The 20562-nt window shown below is 39.0% G+C and overlaps 1 long non-coding RNA gene across 4 annotated transcripts in view; it reads left to right on the top strand.

The window, feature by feature from the left end:
* The first annotated feature begins 337 nt into the window (after nucleotides 1–337).
* LOC118469470 (uncharacterized) overlaps nucleotides 338–20562 on the top strand; it is a 44886-nt gene continuing 24661 nt past the window's right edge. For 2 of the 4 annotated variants that reach the window (XR_008601501.1, XR_008601503.1), the window contains exons 1-3: nucleotides 338–393; nucleotides 1379–12472; nucleotides 12556–12816. This is a non-coding gene — a long non-coding RNA (uncharacterized LOC118469470). Of the gene's footprint in view, nucleotides 394–1378; nucleotides 12473–12555; nucleotides 12817–17874; nucleotides 18854–20562 lie in introns of those variants that run through there. The other 2 variants (XR_008601502.1, XR_008601504.1) reach the window with 2 other exon arrangements.

Below are 20562 nucleotides of genomic sequence, written 5' to 3' on the forward strand. Positions count from 1 at the left end.
GAAATCAGGTATGGTTTTTGCTTTTTATAGCATAGTATGTTAAGTTCAAAGCCCTGTTGTGTCAATATGCTTACATTACCATGTAATTTGTCTGATTTGCAACAGCAAATGCTTTCTAAAAGAAATTACTCTTGAAGGAAACAGGTAATTATGGTGTAACCAGCCTAAAGAAGGGTTAAATAACCATTTTTATTTATTTATGATCATTAATTATTTCCACCTTGCATTTATAAGTACTGTGGGTTTTATTTTGAAAACCAGAACTTTATTTTGGATGAGACAGGAAGTAGTGCGCTAAAATATTCGACGTAGCTTAACAGTGTAAGGATTACTAATTCACGGTCTGAGCACTGCTACTGTTTCTGCTGTGAGAGTTGAAAACGAGAGAAAAAGGTATGAAAACCTGCTCGTCTTGCACGAAAACCAAGACATGACTTAGTGGATGATTTAAACTGATTGAAATTCCATTTTAGAGGTTGGAGAGCAGTTGAAGAAACACTTTTAATCGTCCTGTTTTCTGCAAATTAAATCGCCTTCTTGGTCAGCTAGCTCCTGCTGGGTTCCTAATGAATATAAACTGATTGAAATCCATTTTAGAGGCTGGAGAACTGTTGAAGAAACACTTTTAATCGTCCTGTTTTCTGCTAATGAAACCGTCTTCTAGGTCAGCTAGCTCCTGCTGGTTTAATGAATGGTATGGGGAAATAGACCATGCTAGCTACATGCTACCGTGTGTTGCACATTTTATGTTGTTTTTGAAGATTGCAACACTGAAAAGCATTTATTTGATAGTTTGACTTGATAATTCATATTAATCCCCCCTGTATTGCTAAAATAAGCACATTGTGAGACTTTTACTGTGAAGTGTTGAGTCAGCTTCCTTGTATGTGACTGAAGGTTAAAACCAGACTCAGCTGAAAGGGAAAATGTCATTTAAGTCAATTAGGATGGATAAAAGCAGCAAAGCTGTAATTTATGTCAAATTTGTTAATTAAAACAATGTAATTCATTTATCTCATTAAAAAATCTCGAATCCTATGCTCCAAAGGGTTAAATAGAGAGACAATACACCTGGAAGAATACGTTACTCACTTTACCTTAAAGGGTGATGTGTCCTTTATAAATAAGTGAATTCATTGGTAAAATGTGATCATACAGTTGCACTTTATTGGAATTACAGTTGGTTAAAATGGTATATTCTGATACTATGAAACATTTATTATGAAAATAACTGGTTATCGACTTGTAAACTATAGTAGTATATAGTATAGATTATAGTATTTTGTTTCCTAACAGAAAAGATCAATTTTAATGTTGTACAACACATTGGATGATATTGCATTAGAACCTGGACTATAGAGCTGTTTTGTAAATACAGGTCAGGTCTTATTTGATGCCTGGAAAATGTGAAGCTCCAGTCCTGGTGTCCAACGGGGTTGACCAGTGATCCAGTTGATGGTGAACCTCCCAGTGGAACTTTGAGCCTCCACCACACCATTCAGTGGATTCTGTGGTAGGATTGTGTCAGTCCTACTGACCGACACCAACGAGTACTTAGATACGCTTCCTTGACTTTGACTACTCCTTTGACTTATTGACCTGAACTTTGATTGGATCCACAATGAACCAGTTCCACAGGAATACTTCTAATAGACATTTTATGTTTTTTTTCTCACTTTATTGGGCCCATGGGTATGGTCTTGTAATTATGTTGTGCACTGTTCAAATAGTTGTCTAAAACTAAAAGTCCACAATAACAACATATACCTGTGTCCAGTCGGTATTGCTATCACTCCTAGCTCTTACCAACCTAGGTAGCGATGTGTACATACTCAGAAGTGGGTTACAATGGCACTACAATGGTTTCTATTAATACCACGTGGAAACGTTAGGTTATACATTTAGCAAGTCATAAGTATGTGAACAACGGACATACCAGTACCACAAAAAAGTTAGATTTTGCCAAATAGTTACTTGTAAGGACAAAAACATGATTAAACATGCTTTTTGTTCATGTTCAGGAACTGGCACCACTTACTAAATAATGTTGAAAGGTCATGGCGTGGGAAAAAATGCAAACAAAGTTTACAGTGACTTCAACCACAGTGTGCTTATTAACCTTCAAAACCATGATCTTTCCCTAGCCTTATGCGAAGTGCTTGAGGTTCCTAAACCTAACAACAGACTCCCATCAGGTCATGGTATTAGGGTTGTTCGCTCTGTGCGCCTTCCAACCCCCCCAACCACCTTCTAATGAGTCTGTTGCAGTTCAGATGTTTAACACTTATTTCAGTAAAAAAAAAAAAAAAAAAACATTGCTTATGAAGATAATCCAGCTGCAATTATATTGTCACCATAATGTAATTTCAAATCAGTTAAGTAATACAAGAATGTAATTTTGTGGAACTGGATTTCTGCGGGGCTGCTGGCACTGTTGTAGACTCTCAGTCCTGCTAATATGCAATGGGAGTCGTTTTCTTCTCATTGGTAGAGTTAGATTCACTTCTCTGTACCTACCTGTCCAGGTGTTGACACATGGCAAATTCCTGTAAAAGTAAATCTGCATCATGAACAACTGTGACCATTCCCTGGACAGAAATTTGTGATTTGTGAGACTAAATGTAAAAGGATGACTATTTTGTGCTTAAAATGGGATCTGTTGATGTTTGCTTTGTAGAGTAGCAGTTGGAATTAGTAAAATCCTCTGGCTCCAGCCACTAATTACAGAGTACAACCTTTTGACTTTGAGATTTTCTTGGAACTCAATCTGCTTTTATGCCCAAAAGACAAATCAGAACAAATAGCTTGGCTCCTTCCTAACAGATGCCCTTGAGCAAGATATGCTTTCAACAAATCTACAGACAGAAACTACTTAAAAGACTAACTCTGCTCAGTATATACTGTACATAATAAATGGAAAAAAGTGATTATCCAGACTGCATAACCTAGAGTTGCCCTCCTGTAGCCTTTTGTGCTTATTGATTTTGTTCTACAAAACACAACTTCCTGTGTCACTGCTTTTTCAAGCATAAGCTGGCAGTTGTTTTCAGTAAAGAAACCTGCCAGGCGCAAATACACTGGCCATTGGAGAATTAACCTATTTCTGGGAATTTTTTGTGAAAATGGTATCCCTAAAAACATTATAAAGCTAAATATATTAGAATGTGTTGTTCAGGATGTTGACTCGATTTTAATGCTCCCAAATAGTCAAACATATCAGAAATACAAACCTGATAATCAGACCAAATTGGCATTTCATTACATCCCATTAATTTGGCTTGACATTATGTTCATGAAATTTTCTTTCAACACAGAAGCTGCCAAGAGAAGTTAATGTTTTTCAGGACAGTCAATGAAATATGCAAATTTAAGAGCTGACACACATAACCAATAAAACTGAGTCAATTTTAGTCGTACTTATTGTTTTTGCAGCTGTCTTTGTGTTGTCATTTGTCATGTAGCTTGGTCACTAGATACGTTAGCTCTGTACACAAAATGACAAGCCCAGAAAGATGTGACTAAACCAACTGGAAACAGACCCATTTTAAATGCTAAATAACCTGGAGATGTTGAAAGATAGATCATACTGTTTGAAATAAATGAATGTGCAATTTGTTTACCTTGGCAAAACAAATGGGCGCACAGTGGCCCACACAATAATTCCATGAGGGACAAGTAGTTATTTTTTATTTTCAACCAACAAAATAATCATTGTGTTTTGACCCTGTGCTCCTATTCCGATATACTCATTCAGTAGATAAATTGGTATGTGAAATCTCCTGTCCTCAGTTAGCGCCTGCACTTGGATCCCTTCCTCCCCCTGTCCTGGCTGATTGGACCAGTGCCCCAACCCTGCACTCTAACCAAGCTGTTCCTATGATAAGGCACCTGCTTTAAAGCGCAAACTGTTCTAAGGTGGTAGATTTACAGTGAGGAGTTCATCTTTGTGTCTTTTGTGTGTGATTCTGATCTACAGGTTGATTGTGGCTGCACCAGTAAACTTTGCAGCTTTGTAAACTATTCAGTTACGCATTTGAAGCTCATTGAGGCTTTCAGTTTGGGTTTAATTTCAAGCCATTTTTGTTAGTATAGATGCTTAACCATCTGATCAGCTTCATTCGTATGCCATCAGCCTAAAGGTCTTTTTCAATTTTTTTTGTCTTTTCGAAATTTCTGTCTTTCTCCATCCTTACATTTTTCTGTATTTTTTGTTCACACACTCGAATCTGTAAGCGAAAAACCATATAAGATTTCTCAAACTTCTGTAATTTAAATGGACAGATTTTCTCACACTGGCCTTTTCATTTCACAGTTCTGTTTCATTCAGTTGTTCCACAGAGATAGTGCACAATCGCCTGCATCACTGAAAATACAAATTAGCTAATGCAGCTATTTTAAAGTAACCGTGGCACAGTCAATAGCTGCTTTCTCTTAGATGAAAATGTGGGTGGATAATCAGCAGGTTGCCATGCGGAGCGCCTGCTGTGTGTCCCCAGCACAGTGAATTCTTACTAAGGCTGTGTTCACAATGCTGCTGGGAGTGTCTTACTCTGATCTTGCTTTTTCTTTGCCACAATGTAGACCTGATGTTTGTAATCAGGAGGAACAGCAAAAATATGCACAAAGTATAAATTAGTTCACTTTTGATTTAAACTATGTCAGTATGTACACTACCGGTCAAAAGTTTTAGAACACCCCAATTTTTCCAGTTTTTTATTGGAAATGATGCATGTTAATGTCTCATTGTCCTCTGAAATTATAGCATAGAACAAATGAATTAAAAAAAATCTATTTAGAAACCAAAATGTATTCTAAACATTTGATCATCAAAGTACCACCTTTGGCAGATATAACAGCTGAACACATTCATGGCATTCTTTCCACAATGGAAATCAAATATTCTTCAGAAAGTTCTTCCAACTCTGTAGCAGAACTTCCCATAAATGTGTGGTTCTTGTGGGTTCTTCGCTTTCACTCTTCTGTCCAGTTCATCCCAAACCAGCTCCATGGGGTTGAAGTATGGAGACTGTGCTGCCACACCATGTTCTCAAGCTTTCCATCTGGTTCCTTGTTCCTAAGGTAGTTCTGGCAGGGCTTGGACTGATGTTTTGGGTCATTATCTGCTGTAGGATGAATCCCTGACCAACTAGAACATACCAGAGGGTTCTGCATGGAGCTGCAGAATGCTGTGGTAGCCGTTTAGGTTCAGGGTTCCTCTCACTCTGTACAAGAACCGACCCTGGATCCAGCAGAGCAGCCCCAGACCATCATACTACCTCCTCCATGTTTGACAGTTGATGTCACACACTGAGGAAGAATCCTTTCTCCTACTGGACGGCTACAAAAATCCTGCTGCTATAATTTTGATCCATCTGTCCATAATACCTTCTTCCAGTCTTCAGTAGTCCATTGGCGGTGTTTCATGGACCTTCCAGACCTCTTCCTGTCAGAGTTTCCTCCAATTTCTGAACCTTTTGATGGTGAAGAAAACTGGACTCTCTGACGCCTTGACTTTGCGATTTCTGTGTAGGAAAGACCTCCATTTTTAAGTGTTCTGATGGTCTGTCTCTCTTCTATTGTTAATTATCTTTTCCTCTCCATTTGTGTAGCAACACACTACTTTCTGCAGTACAATACTGTTCTAATAATGCTCTGGAGGGTTTGGTGCCACGGTGTGTTCCAGCACTACTTTATGCAGACAGAGGGGCTTGGAAGGAATCTAGAAAAGCTGGGACACCTTTAGGATTTGGTGGCACCAACTTTCAAGACTTGATCAACCTCCGTTGGTGCAGAACAGCTTTAAGTTGTTAACCCATTTCTTGTTCTCTGAAAAAGGCCTTTTTGTATATTTCTGAAATGTACATTATTCTTAAGTTTTGGGTAACTTTACTTTTTCTTTTTAACCTCTGACAGTTCTCCACTTACCTTTGTACCATTTCAAGCTATTCATTGGACTTGAACTACTTGAATTTCAATAAAATATTGGAAAAATTGGGGCATTCTAAAACTTTTGACCGGTAGTGTGTATATGTACAGGCTACTATTAGATCTAATTTTGTCTGCATTAAATGACAGTAGGTAAATCATGATTTAATGATGTAAAAGGCAGACTGGTGGTTGAAATATTGAAATATGTTGGACTTTAGTCAAGTAGAGATGGCTCATACTGTCGCCAAAAATGTGCTCTTTTATATATTTATTCCTTACTAGTTCTGTTAGAATGTTTTCAACATTTTTGGAAAGTGAAAATTATTAGACTCCCTGTATTTTCTTCCTCAGTCATATTTTCCCTTAAGAAATACTTTAGCCACCCGCTTGGTGGTGCATCTCTAAATGAGGAGAGGGAGAATGTGGTTGGTTGGAAGGAATTTCTAGGTAACACAATACTATAAAAGCAGGACTTTGCTGAGAACATTTCACACTGCTCTCAAATTCCTGATTTAGTTTAATTAAGTAGATACAAAAAGGTCACAACTATTTCCTGCTTTGATCCCTGCCTTAAACTAAATGTCATACCATTCCAGTGCCGGACAGCAGGCCAGACCTCTGCACTGCCAGAAGAGGCCTCATTACAGATGTGTATTCTGTGTTTGCGTAGGTTGACGGCTTAGAGATATGTTTAGTGTCATCCAAAGGTGTTGTTTTGAACCATTGGACTGCAGTTCTCTGCAGGTTTGCTGAGACATACAGTTCATACCACTTCCTGCAATTATATAAGTAGTAAAATCCCTGAAAGTCATCACCACGGATCATTGACACTTGTTGCTTTTAAGGTTGAATGCCGTGAAAGAGAATGTCTTCCATAATATGTAGATGGACTGTACCTCAGATGCAGATGATCAGAACTGTCAGTGAGAGGTGAATCATTTAGTAGTTGATAATTTAAAAATATATTAGGTGGATTTACAGCAATTTTATGTTTAATTGATGAACTGACCAACCCCTTAATCAGTCACTGTAACTGATTAAATGGTTATGTATCACAGCAAAAGTTATTATAATGCTATTGTAATAGTATGAATATGAATGAGTGGTTAAAAGCTCTGAGTAAATTGCACAGACAGTCTTTTCTGTGATGTGTTCAAACTGCTGACTGGGACAAGCTCTTCAGGAGTCATTAATAATCTCACTAATCTGTACGGTCAGCTCTGCTGACAGTCGTAAATGCCTGCCGCAGTTTGTCTCTGGTTAATTGTACATTAATGAATAAACTAATTTTGAAGGCAAGATCTTGTTCCTCTGCGAGATTAATAAGGCATGAAGTGTTTGTAACCCAGAGTGCTGTGTCACTGCCTGTTAGACAGAGGCTTCATGCCTTCAGAACCAAGAACATGACAGCGTGGTTTTGTTTATGTAGTGATCTAGAGGTTATAGAAACTAATGTGTGAAAGGCACTAGTTCAATCTCTGATCAAATGGATGGACCTTGAGAGACTGTGTCCCTCCTACTACATGATGTCAGGAAGAAACACTGAGCTTAAGTGTTCTGTATAAGAGAAGGGACTTCATAGTAGCATCTTATTTATACATGCAACTGGCACAGCTATGCAGAACTGCGATCCAAAGTGTTTTCCACACCTAAAGTCTACATTTTTCCATTGTGCATGTGACTGCATTGATTGTGTCTTGGGCTGTAAGTGCTGCTGTAACACTTCTCATGCACAGCAGTAGGAAAACTACAGCAGCTTCTGCCTCTGTGCTGCTTTCACTAACGAGGCCCTGGAGCCCTTGAGCCCCTCAGCCTCTGCCTGGCAGGCCCATTTGGTTATCCATTAATGCCTGACTGCACTGAGAAATGCCCTCCATTCTGTCAGTTAACAAAAAATCTTAACTTTTCAGCTGATACCAAGCTCAGAAAATGTGAAAATATACTGGACATATCCATCTGCTGAGGGAGATTGCATGATACTATTGAAAACTACTCAGTCTCAAATTAACTTCCAGTCTCAATTGTTATTAAGCTTCCATTGAGGACGGCAGAGAGCTGTTGAATAATCTAACTGATCATAATCTCAGTTGTAAAACCTGTCGGAAAGTGTGATAGATGGTAGAAAAGTTCATAAAAACACGAGTCAAGTCAGGTCACTGTGATTTATAAAGCACGTCTGTAATGACACCCGTCGAGCCAAAGTGCTTTCCGGCAGAAAGATAAGATTATGGTAAATTAACTTCACCAGATTAAATATTGAAGTAAAGACCCTAAACTGTTATTTATATGAATGTGAATATACCTGAGTCATTTAAATATGGTTAATACCCTAGAAAAGTATATAAAATATAAATTTACCAGACTAAATCAAATATTAAGGCTAAGACCCTACTGTAATGTTAATTATCAAGCTTAACCTGACAAATTTAAAACTGCAAAAATATGCATGGAAAACTACATGTGAAGATAGAAGCTGAGCTCTGGCACTAAATCAAAATCTGATAAAATAGCACACAATACATGATGTGCATTTGAAAGAAGAAAAAAGCTTTCAACACATTGAAACGATGCAGAAGTGAAAGGTGAAAATACAGAGTTTGACACCTTGGATTCATGAGGTTGTTAGAACCCTGTCCTTAAAGTTCCTTGCAGAAACATACAGAACCCCCAAAAACTCCACCATCAGTGTACATTTCTGTCCATTTATTTGTTTTGGATCTTTTTCCCATCAGGCTTTTATGTGATTCTGTGTTTACAAGCCTGGAAGACGTGTCTGAGGATGAAGAGGAAGCCTCAGGATACCGCCTCCTGTCTGGGATACCAGTGCTGCCGGGGGCTGGAGAATCTCTCCTGCCCTGTGGGCATTAAAGAGATATGAGAGATGAGTGGTAGCCGGCCAGCGATCCAAGACCTTTCTTGGCAAAGCAGTTTGCCAGGTGCGCTTCAAAAATGCCCCCGGGGGCCCTGGTGGCACAATGCAGTGGAAGCATCATCTCCAGTCCATAAAATATTTCTCATCTTGTTTGATTTCTTCCTTTCCTTTTTTTTTTATCCCATTCAAATGCTGAAAAAACTTGTCCAAGGCTGCCTCTGCAGCACCAGACACATTTTTGACCCTTTGGCGCTGATGTAACTTTATTTTAGAAACATGTCAAAGTGTCCTAATTATCTACTGGAACTAAAATTTCTATACAGCTGTTTGGAGACATGCCGAGTCAGAATTAAGTTCCTTTTGCTTTACATAAGTCACTTTGTAAATTATACTTAGCTGTGCTAACTCATAAAATGTTCAAAAATAAACAAAGTGAATAATAGGAGGTGTTAATTTAGCACAGCTACAACCAAACTGATCATTTTAGTGGTAAATTCGCATGCATGAAAGTGGAAACAAAGTATTTGAAATTCGCTCTTTTCTAGCGACATTGATCCAGGTGTAATTTCTGTGATCGGTTGCTGTGAATTTAAACTTCAGATCTGAATAATTCAGTATTTGTGCTTATGTCAAATTAAAAACCAGCTGTTTAGATTTACTATAATATAAATACAATCCCCTCAGTAGGAAGTCAATGCAACAAAAGTCCACCTGTACACCTACAGGCATTCACGGTGACGTCTATAAATGTCACCTGCGCCACAGCTGTTCTCCTCATACAGCCCCATGTTATCAAACTCAGTGCTTCCCTGCCAGGACTATGCATTCACTGCGGTGGTTTTGGTGGACTTGATCAGGTTAACAACAAACATGTCGAGCCATACGAGGTGAACAAATCTGTCTTGGTCTCATCTGATGGAGAAATGTCCTACCAACATTCATCAGGCTTCTTTTCATGCTCTTTAGGAATGTTTAATTTTGTAGTTTTGTATTGGGGACCAAATAAGGCTTTTTTTTTTTTTTTTTAACTTGTGTTTTGAACACTGCCTATAGAGATACAGCATAGAGGAGGTGCACTGCCCCAGATGTTATAGAGACTAAATCAAAAACCTCGGTACAAAGCTTGAAATGTGTTTCTATGGTTTATAAGGAGAAATACTCAACAGTTTTGAAATATTGAGAGATGGTGCAATTTTTGAATAATTCACATTTAAGTGAAGTTGCACAGGGGCATCCTCACTTCTGCTGTATCTTTAATGATCTCCTGACATTTCCGATAGTGACTTTGAGTGATGTAGCTCATGAAACATCAAATTTGGTACATGTCATTGGGAATACTTCTTTTACAAATTGACTGATTTTTCAAGGTTTCACCTAGCACCATCATAACATCAACATTTTCTCAATACTTGGTGTCTAAGTACAGTTCCACAGAGCTGAAACACTACACCTGTAGTTGTGCACCTCCAAGCTGTGGGTGCTTCCCACACTGTGATAATATTATAAAATTGCTATCAATTTGCATTACAGGAAGTGAAATGTTTCTGGACCTTGGCCAAAGCAACGATATCAAAATCTCTGCTGCATGAATTTTGACCATTCTTTTCAAAATCTACCAACTTTATGGAAGTTCAAACTTTCACAAGACAGATTATCTAAAATCTTGGAGGACAGCTCAAAAGGATATAAACGGCGATGCTCTGTAAAGTCAGGGCTCAGATCAGAAGAGGGCTAGAATCACATCTCACTGCCTCACAGTGAAGCTTCGTGTGTGTTTTTTTTTCCAGCCACATCCAAAAGTCATTTCTCTAATTTGGAGGTCTTATCCAGTGAGTGGGCATTGTCGAGGTTCAGTGTTTTCTCCTCAAGGATGCTGTAACGAGATGCTGTAGCTGTTTTCGTGCTCATTAGTTGCTTTACAGGATCAAAGCTGTGACCTAACCGTTACGCACTATCTCTGTGTACTCATCTGCCTTTTCCTCAGTTTAATCTTTTCGTGCATGTGTTTATGTTGTGACGGCAGTTGCAATGTCTGCAAGAAAAAGAGGCCTCAAGATTGTTTACTATAATGCAATTAAAATGTAAATTATACCTTCTCCGTGTTTAGAGGACATCATTCCACTTTGATATTGATGGAATGCATCAAAAACTGCACACAAAGGAGCACAGTTGGATTAACATTTTAATCTCCAGCTTTCTAACAGTTGTCATACATTTATTCGGTCTGCATAATTAAAACAATAAACGGCCATAAATTAAACTTTTCTAGAAATTTTATTTATTTATTTATTTTTTGAGTTGTGCAGGTTGCTTGATTGACAAAATAAAGGAGTGGTGCATTGGTTTACAAACTCGTTTGAATAATGTAAATATGTTTCTGTGAGTGAGTTCACAGCATCTGAGTGGAACGCAGTATTGAGATACTCATGAAGGCAATGCCAGTGCATTCTGGTGTAATTTGAGTGATAATGGCAGCATATCTCAACAACAGGATCGACTCCCATTGCATGTTGTACAGACATTTATGGCTGCCAGAGGATGAACGCTGCAAATAAGCCTAGTCAAATTTAACTTTTTTTTTAGATATAAGCATGCTTGCGCTTCAAAGAAATTTTACTGCCAGTGTAATGAGTGAATTTTACTGCATAATGTCTCAGTCCTTCACCAGTCGTGTGTTTATCAAAGTTACATATTTAGATGTTTTTTTCTTAATGAAAACAATCCCTGTCTACCTTAAACGGGCTGAGATGTAGCTCTTCACCACTACTTCCTTTAGAATGTGCAGATCTATGTCTACATCTACAACATATTTTGCCACTCTGCAGCTTGAGCACACCAGTGACTTTGCTCAAACACTGTCAAACTACTCTAGATTTACCCTCAAGCTGTAAAACTGGAGTAATTCATCCATTTGTGTTCTAACCGATTCTGAAGGATAATATTGCTTTAAAAAGTTTTTGGTTTTGTTACGTATGAAACTCCAAAAGTCTGCATCAATGTTTTTGAGAGCGTCAAACATACAACACAGTTTTAGGGTGAAGATGATCTGCCAAGATGGTGACTGCTTTTATTTGCACATGAAAGCCAGTGTCTTCTAACATATTAACAATCACCACATGAACAAGTAACCAAGGTGAAAAATGTAGTAATCATCGAAAGGGCTTTTAATAAAGTCAAGAAGTCTGACTGTCATCATGACTCATAAAATCTTAAAATAAAATCAATTTAAAAAATAATAAATTCAAGCACTTCAGTTAAGCCTGGGTTATGCAACAAGAGGCCATTGAGTAACTGGAACTATAGAGAATAAAGTTGAATTTGCTTGTCAAGATAAGGTGAGTGAAGACTGATTAATTGAGTCTGAGAATATACCATAGAACGCTCTAGATAATCAATTTATGCTGAAAACCAGAAATACTGGAGTTTGAATGTATGTGAGACTATTACACTGTCAGGCCAGCTCCTGCAGGCTTCAGATAGGGCTCTTCCTTTCACCCGCCCTTTCTGTTCTTTCAGGTGTGCTCAGCACAGAGGCTGCAGCAGCAGGTTTCTTTCCACAATCAGCATCGGCAGAAGCGGGAGCAGGTGGAGCCAGGCCAATCAGGATTCACCTCCTGTACAATAACACCTGACTCTTCTCATCATTTTGTGCTGGACCGTGAAGAATCCATAGTCAGTCTCTGCACTGTTCACGCCAGCCTCCATGTCCTGAAACTCCTAAACTCCTGGTAACTTGTTTTTGTGTTTCCTCCTAGTCTGGATTCTGCCTGTCCGTGCCCACCTGTTCCCGTCTTACCTGGCTCACCGAACCCCTGGCTGCTACGTTTCCCTCCGTCTTCAATCCCTGGAACTCACCTGGTCTGTCTCCTCCATCTTCTGGACGCCATCCACCCCCAAAGCCTGCCACTGCAGCCTCCGGAGCAACAGCCCCCTACTCTGAGCTTCTTCAGCTTCCTCCCCACTCGACTGGACAATCAGCTGGTTTCCTATTCACTCCCAACCATTGACTGTTCAAGGTAAGTCGCGGCACGAGCATTCCAGCCTAGCAAATTGTTTTCTAATTCTCGGTAGATTAGTATTCTTTGAGTTCGTTTTGGAGTGTAGTCACTCTTTTGTATATTCCTGGTTCGCCAGCATTGAATTAGTTTTTCATGCTCTCGTATTACTTGTAATGTTACGCTGAGTATAGTCATTCAGAGTGTACTTTGTTCTCCAGTGTAGTCTGGTCATTTGGTTCACTAAACCTGTCTAGTATTTGATTATCTGTTCTTGGATTTAATTTTTGCATTCTCGTTATTTAGACTTTGTGCTGTCCTACCTAGGTGTTACCTGAAGTGGGTTAGTTTAATTACTTTGCTTCTGTGTACTCCGCCAGCCCTCTAGGGGATCTCTTGAGTTAGTTTTCTGAGTCGCAAGTATTTAGCATCACTTCCGGTAGTAGTCTTCCGGCCTTGTTTTGTAGTTTCTGTTATTTGAAAATTTGTGTAAATCTTTTTTTGGAACTCATGCATTCTCCTTCTCATTCCTGCATCTGAGGCTCACTGAAACTGTAACATACACTTCTTATGGAGGCAGCTGTTGCAGTGGATCCTTGAGTCATGATGAAATGTATTGATTTTTGCCAGAAATCTTAGCAGCTCTAACTGACTGACTTGAAATTCATACCAAAAAACAATGGCTCCCCAAAGAGGTATCATTAGTTCTTGTGACTGTTCAACCAGCAGCACCAAATGTAATAGCCTTATATATGGATTTAAGATCTAGTCGCTCTTGGTATGGTTTGACAGGCAGCTTCATCTTTATTGAAGTTCTTTTTAACCAGATGTAAGGGACTATGTCTATCTAATGTCTATCTATAGGCTTCTATTGCATTAACTCGGCTTAACTAGATTGCTTGAAATCCGTCTTTTGGATCCTATTTCAGGACAATGAGTGTTATCATGACAGTTTGACAGCTGGGTTTATTCAAAGACTTACCAAGTTAAATTTGCATTCTGCACTCGTAGGCAAATTTACTTGTTTTAAGTGCAAGCATGCTTATCTCAGGCGTTTATGGATAAGCTGATGACACTCCCAGCTACACTCTCTGCTTAGTGCTAATCAGCAAATATTAGCTTTATATTAAATTAGTGAACATGGTCGGTAGGTATTTTACCAGGTTGGCATATAATAATAATAAATTTTATTTATAAAGCGCTTTTCCAATAACTCAAAGACGCTGAAATAACTCAAAGACGCATATGGATGTTAGCATGTCGAGCTCTCTGAATGAAGCTTTTGAATGTGTGACAGAAGATCTTTTTAGCTCTACCCGAGAGAAAAGCACATTTCACGGATGCTTTTGTCTGCTTTTCCAAGGACCAGGAGTGTGCTGGAATCACGCATGATCAGTTTGGATTGTCCACAAGGTGATTTTATCTTTGCTCATCAAAATCAAGGATGAGTCAGTTCAGCTCATTTGATAAAATCTGTGCTAATTTAAGACTTCAAATAGAAAAAGTCTGAGGGAATCACGTTAAACCCTCTCTCTGTTTGCTGCAGCACAGTAGATAATACCAAAAGTGAGTGTTAACATTTTAGTAAGTGTAGTTTATACTGGATTTTTTGAAATATTTCCATTTCTGTTAGAAATTCTCCATTTAGTGTGGATAACCCACTGCTGTCACCTCAGTTAATGCATTTGCCCATATTATTTGCAAAGTTGTGGAAATCAAAATTTGCCACCACCAATATCAAAACATTGTTAATTCATATAATAGATTTTCTTAAATTACAAATGATTTTTACATTTTTATGTAGAAATGTTTCTGTCTTGTCATTGCAGCATAGACGATGAAGAGGGAACTTTTTCATCAGACGCTATTCTCAGTTTATGTAGGCCTACATTATTCAGGCATTCAGATCTTAGATATAAATGGATTTTCTACACTTGAAAATAACCCTGTGGTGTAGAAATGGATTCTTTGATGAAACTGCAAGACAGCTTGAGGAAACAATGCGCTGGCAAGCACATTTTGTTATAGTCTGGCTGAATTAAACTCTTTGCCTACAGGGATTTTTCAGCTAGAAGGTCAAAATCTATATAACTTCAACTGTGGCAATGTTCAGGTTTTTACAAGTGGCAAAGCAGGACTCTGTGGATTGAGGAGCCCCTGTCACACTTGTGAAACTTTTTAAACGTCAGATTTTAAAAATATATGACCAGTTTGGCAGACAGTAGCAATGAGCAGTCACTTTCTGTCTTCTGAAAAAGATCGGATTTTAAAATCAAGACCGGTCTCATTTAGTCGTCTTTGGCTCACTACATTTCTCTTGGAGAAGAACAGGAATGTTCTGCGCTGGTGCTACAATATCCAGACTGAAAATAAAACTGATAATGAGGGGAACATCCATGGAGCTCAGGGAGGTAAGGGCTTATCTGTCCTCCTCTTACAGCCTCAGCAGTCAACCTGGAGTGCTGCAAATGGAAAACGGCAAAGAGAAGCTTTCATCATCTAACACTGAGCGAAAGGACTCACACTTTAGACCCATTAAAACCAAAGAGAAACAAACTGTAATGAGTTTGCATTCAACATTTTAGTTTTAATCGATTGTCTGTGTGCAGAAAAATTCTGCTGATGATGAACATGTCCAATATCACAAATATATCTCAGTAGAAAAGATGGGAGTTTAGCAATTGATTGCAATATGAAGAACAGACTGATCAAAGTAGTCTGTTTTGATTCGCTCAATGACCAATAATGAAAAGCTTGTGTTAGGAGCTAAGGGCCAGTATACAGATTTAATATAAATTGAAAGAAGACATTGCAGTATATGCTCAGTCATGTTCCCAGGATAACAGCAGATTACTTGGACTGGAAGATTTTTGGTAACAGAGAAAAATATATATTTAGGAAAGAACGATCTGCAGCCTAGCTTTAGTGTATGATGTCTACATTAAGACCCCATCCTTCCTGACATGCGCTTCCTCAGCCAGTGTCATATATTCCACGTCCGCGAGGGTCTGATTGAGTCCACGTGATGTCAATTTTTCAATGTTTGCAAGTCTGCAAGATCACAAATGCATGTCTGTGTGCATCCCTAATTCTGCGTCCATGTGGCAGCTACACTAAAAGAGTCCTCTAGGCACAGTAGGAAATAGTATACCAGCAGCAGCTTTATGTCAGTGGTGTCTACAGCTGTCTGTGTGCACATTATCAAAGCAGAAAATCAAGGCTGTATTCCTTCTGTTACTAGGTTCAACCTGGTAGCTTTTACGTTATCACTTTTTACACCACACAAGTCTGAACTGCATTAACAGATAGGTACACACATCCCTGGTTTCAGAAGTTACATTGGCCTGTTATGATGAGCGACGTTATGTGTAGCACTTTATGTAGCTATGGGACACAATAAATAGGCTGCTACCAATGCAAATGTCCTGTAAAAGTGAGCAAGCTCTTATTTAAAATAACTAAAAAACCTGACAGTAATTATTTTGACTTTAGTGAACAGATCAGACTTTAATAGGAAAATAATATCCTGACACCTCTGATGGAGCTCAGGACTCAACCTGAGGACGGCTGCTATGTAATAAATAATTTAACTGCAGCTTATAAACTGTGACAGCTCACCTGTCTGATGTGAGGAAAAGTACACTGGGTGACGAGCCGTTAGATCCTGACTGATCCCATCTCCATTTTAATAAATTTGCTATTAGTTTAGCTTTAGTCTTTTGTTTATTCGTGCATTACACATCACTTCATGCACTGCCCAATATGGCAAATACCGTGGCTCTGTACATCACTGTAGTGGGGATTTCTGAATGAAGCTGGGAGGAACCTTAATGTAAACGTCTGAAGTCAGAATGACAGAATTAACCGACTGATGGAGCAGCAATGTGCCATGTCTGAAAAGAGCACAACAGTACTCCAGCACAGTACTCCCATTTTTCCACCCAGTCAGAAACAAATCGCCACTCATAATTTTCAAGGTTTCATTTGAAAGAAAAAGACTTAAAATTTTTAAATTCTGCTGCAAACAGCCCACTGCCCAGCTTCCCAAGCATGCAAAGTTTATGACTAAATGACCTGAGCTGAGCAGAAGTTCAAACCCTCCAGCTTCCGTCTCTGTTTGGCTGATAGTTTTGTGTTTACATCCAATAGTGCAGAAATGCAACTCCTGCATGGTGTAGCAATAGCTGGAAAATAAAGCTTTGGGACCTTGTTGACACAGTGTCCCCTTCAGCAAAGCACAGATGTTGTCAAACTCAATATGATTAGTTGTACTTTTGAGCATTTTAGATTGGCTTTGAAAGAGAATGGATTCTTCAACTTGAGGCATAAAAGTGCTGCAGATTGTGTTATTCTGAGCCAGGGTTCTGTCATACCGGTCAGCATCCAGCATTACACTGCATGGCTCTGCTTCGCAATTAATTCTGCGCTTTTTTTCCCTTTTTTTTGAGGCATGTGAACATCCTGTGAAGAAAAGCTCATCACTGTGTTCGTGTTTGTTCCTCAAAACCTGTAATTACACTCAGTTGAGACAACATTCGCAGAGATTTAAAAAAAAAATGTCTGATTTTGCTGACAGCTTCTTGTAGCAGGGAATCAGGATGAACTGATGTCTTTTGCTCATAATGTAACTCATGCAAATTGAAGATGAACAATGACAAGTGAACACTGTGTCTATCTATATCTGAAGAAAGTGGTAATGAGAGGCGTTATTAACCTGAAGCTTTGTCCCATTTGCTGAATGAAACGTATGTAAGGGCAAACAGTGAATCTTTGAACGCTTATTTGATTTGTAGGCTCATATTTGATATGGACTGAACACGACTGTCTAATGTCCTTTCTGTGGAACCTCAGCAGACTATATTCATACTTGATCAAACAAACATTCTGTCTGAATTATGCTGGTGATGAACGGTGAAGAGCTCAGAGCCACGGCTGCTGATTAGTGTGTCTCAGTATAATGGCAGTGTCATGACTCTGCCATGAGTCCAGTGTTTTCTCCCTGTATTTCTGGGTTTCTCTTCTTCCCTCCTGTCTCCTTTGGTTTCCTGTCTGACTCGCTCCCCTCTGCTCATTTCTTAGTTTGTACATCGTTGACTCATCCCCTCGTGTCTGAGTCCCTCCCACCTGATTCGTGAGTGCAGAGTGCAAGAAAGATACACGAGGAGAGAGGAGTCGAGGCAACAGGCGTTTGACAAAATGAGACATTGATGCTTTAAAACCGTTGTTTTAAAGCAGTGACAGGTTTGTTACAGCAAAGGTGTGTTTTATGATGTCTGTCAGATAAGCAGAACAGTGTTCATGTGTACATACACTGATCAGGCATAACATTATGACCACCTGCCTAATATTGTGTTGGTTCCCTTTATGCTGCTGAAACTCCTCTGACCCGGTGGTGATGGACACAGGACCTCTGGGGATGTTCTGGGACACCGGGATGCTGGCAGTGAATTCTGTGGATCCTGTGGATTGCAGGGTGGGACCTAATGAGATCAGGCTTATACTGGAACATGCCATAGATGCTCAGTAAGATTTGGATCCGACATGAACACCTTAGCTCTGTCGTGTTCTGAATACAACCCCACCTTTGCCAGATTGTTCCCACCACCCAGTGTGGTAGACAACACTCTCAGGCCTTTAACACTTGCTTTGTGCTTACTTTCCTGTTTTTGCTTTTGCTGTCAAAATTTCTCCTTGTGCCTCAGACTCAACCTCGCCTGCCAGCTTGCACACTGAGCTCAACCCAGCCAGCTGCCCGTCTGTCCATTCTTATCTTGAGCCACGTTCGCCTGCTCACCCTCTCCACCCACCACACTCACCTCCAAACTCCAGCTTGCTGCTCACTCTCTGCCGCCGCTCCAAGCTTCATTCCTCTGCCAGCTCAGACACTGGATCACCCTCTTCCTTCTCCCCAAAGGCTGCTCACTCCGCTCTACCTGCCCCTTGCCTTCCGCTCTCTCCAGCTCCCTGACCTCCATCAGCCATTCTTCACCCGCTGAAACTTAAGTTTTGCAGTAAACCTTTCAAACCTCACTCTGAATCTGTGTGTTGCGTTTGCGTCTGCTCGTTCACCCGCCCACAGCTAGAAGTTAGGCAGCATGTCAAACCACCAATAATAACTTTTTTAAAGATGATGACCATGGTCTTGTGCAAACTGAAAAACTCTCCCGTACATATCTGTCATTCTTTTATGAAGGTTAAAAATGTGCTTGTTGAGACTTTGACCCACAGTTTTGAATCTTCTTTTTTTCTAACTGCCGTAAAATTTATCCTCTATTTTTTTAATCCAGCTTCCCAAAGACTCTGTGATGCTTTATAGATGTTTCTTGTTTTCCTTTTTTAACTACCATAAAGAAAAATATTTTATGCTCCCTATTCTTCCATCTCGTAGCTGTCAATACTGCCTGCAGTCCTGCATAAAGTGATGACCTCACAAACTCATATTGATGAGGGAATGAATTGCCCCAATATTCTGTAGCTGTCTACAAAAGAAATTCAATAATGAATCAGAGCAAAATGCAAACACACAAACACCCATGCAAGTACACACACAGCTACAGTACAGGAGCAAATAAAAGCATGGATACACATTAACACATGCAAATACATGTAAAGAAATGCTGCTTCAAGCCTTACTTATCACAGCATCATTTGCAGATGAATTATGAATAGAAGATACCAATATTTCCTCTTGGTTCACTCTAGAAACTGTATTTAATCACATAAATCAATGGTCTCCAGCCCAACTCACAAGCTGACGCTGGGCGGTTGGGAGCAGCCCTTCATGAATGTAGGTGGTCCAAGAAGGTTCTCGTGGCAGTTTTCTTTTTATAATGACTGTCTTTTCTACTACAAAATAGCTTAACTAATAACTAACACCAGAGGGGTTATGTGCTTAGTAGGTGTAGGCCTACTTCCTGTGTCATGGTTAAATATCCTGTGGTGTTATGTTTGTTAAGTCAGTCAGGTGTAAATCTATCACGAAACTGATTCGATCCCATGTCTGACAGAGACGGATGCAAAGACTCATTTTAATCCAACTAAGAGCAAAAACATTTATTCACAGGGCAGCAAAACACTGCCAAACAGGCTAAGGAGTAAGGGATTATTTCCATGGACAAAGAGTTATTAGTGTTGATAATTCAATTTGAATACAAATTGAATTATCATATATATATATATATATATATATATATATATATATATATATATATATATATATATATATATATATATGTATATGTATATATATATATGTATATATATATATATATATGTGTGTGTGTGTGTGTATGTGTATATATATATGTGTGTGTGTGTGTGTGTATATATATATATATATATATATATATAATGAGTATGTTCATATCTCAGTTTGCAGTCCTCTGACAAATATCTGTCAGATGGTATAAATGTCAAGCGTACAATATAAACACATTTATTAATCCTACTAGGGGCAATTTGTTTGTGACCGCTTGCTTAAAGTACAACACAGTAACATACACACAACCAGAGACTTTATACGATATACAGCGACATAAACAATCACAAACACCAGGGTGCTGTAGGTGGAATGCAGATCCATAAATGAGATCGATAAATCTGCTGGGTAAAAACACAATAAAATGTCAGACAAATCTAAGTGCCCATACAATTACCACAAGGTCTACAAAACAAAGGCAGGGCACTACATATGAATAGCATAGCATAATAACTCATCAAAAAAAGCATGTGCAATAATCTGCGCTCCTGTAAGGAGCAATATTCAGA

This window comes from Amphiprion ocellaris, chromosome 4 (assembly GCF_022539595.1).
Source record: "Amphiprion ocellaris isolate individual 3 ecotype Okinawa chromosome 4, ASM2253959v1, whole genome shotgun sequence".
Classification (NCBI taxonomy): domain Eukaryota; kingdom Metazoa; phylum Chordata; class Actinopteri; family Pomacentridae; genus Amphiprion; species Amphiprion ocellaris.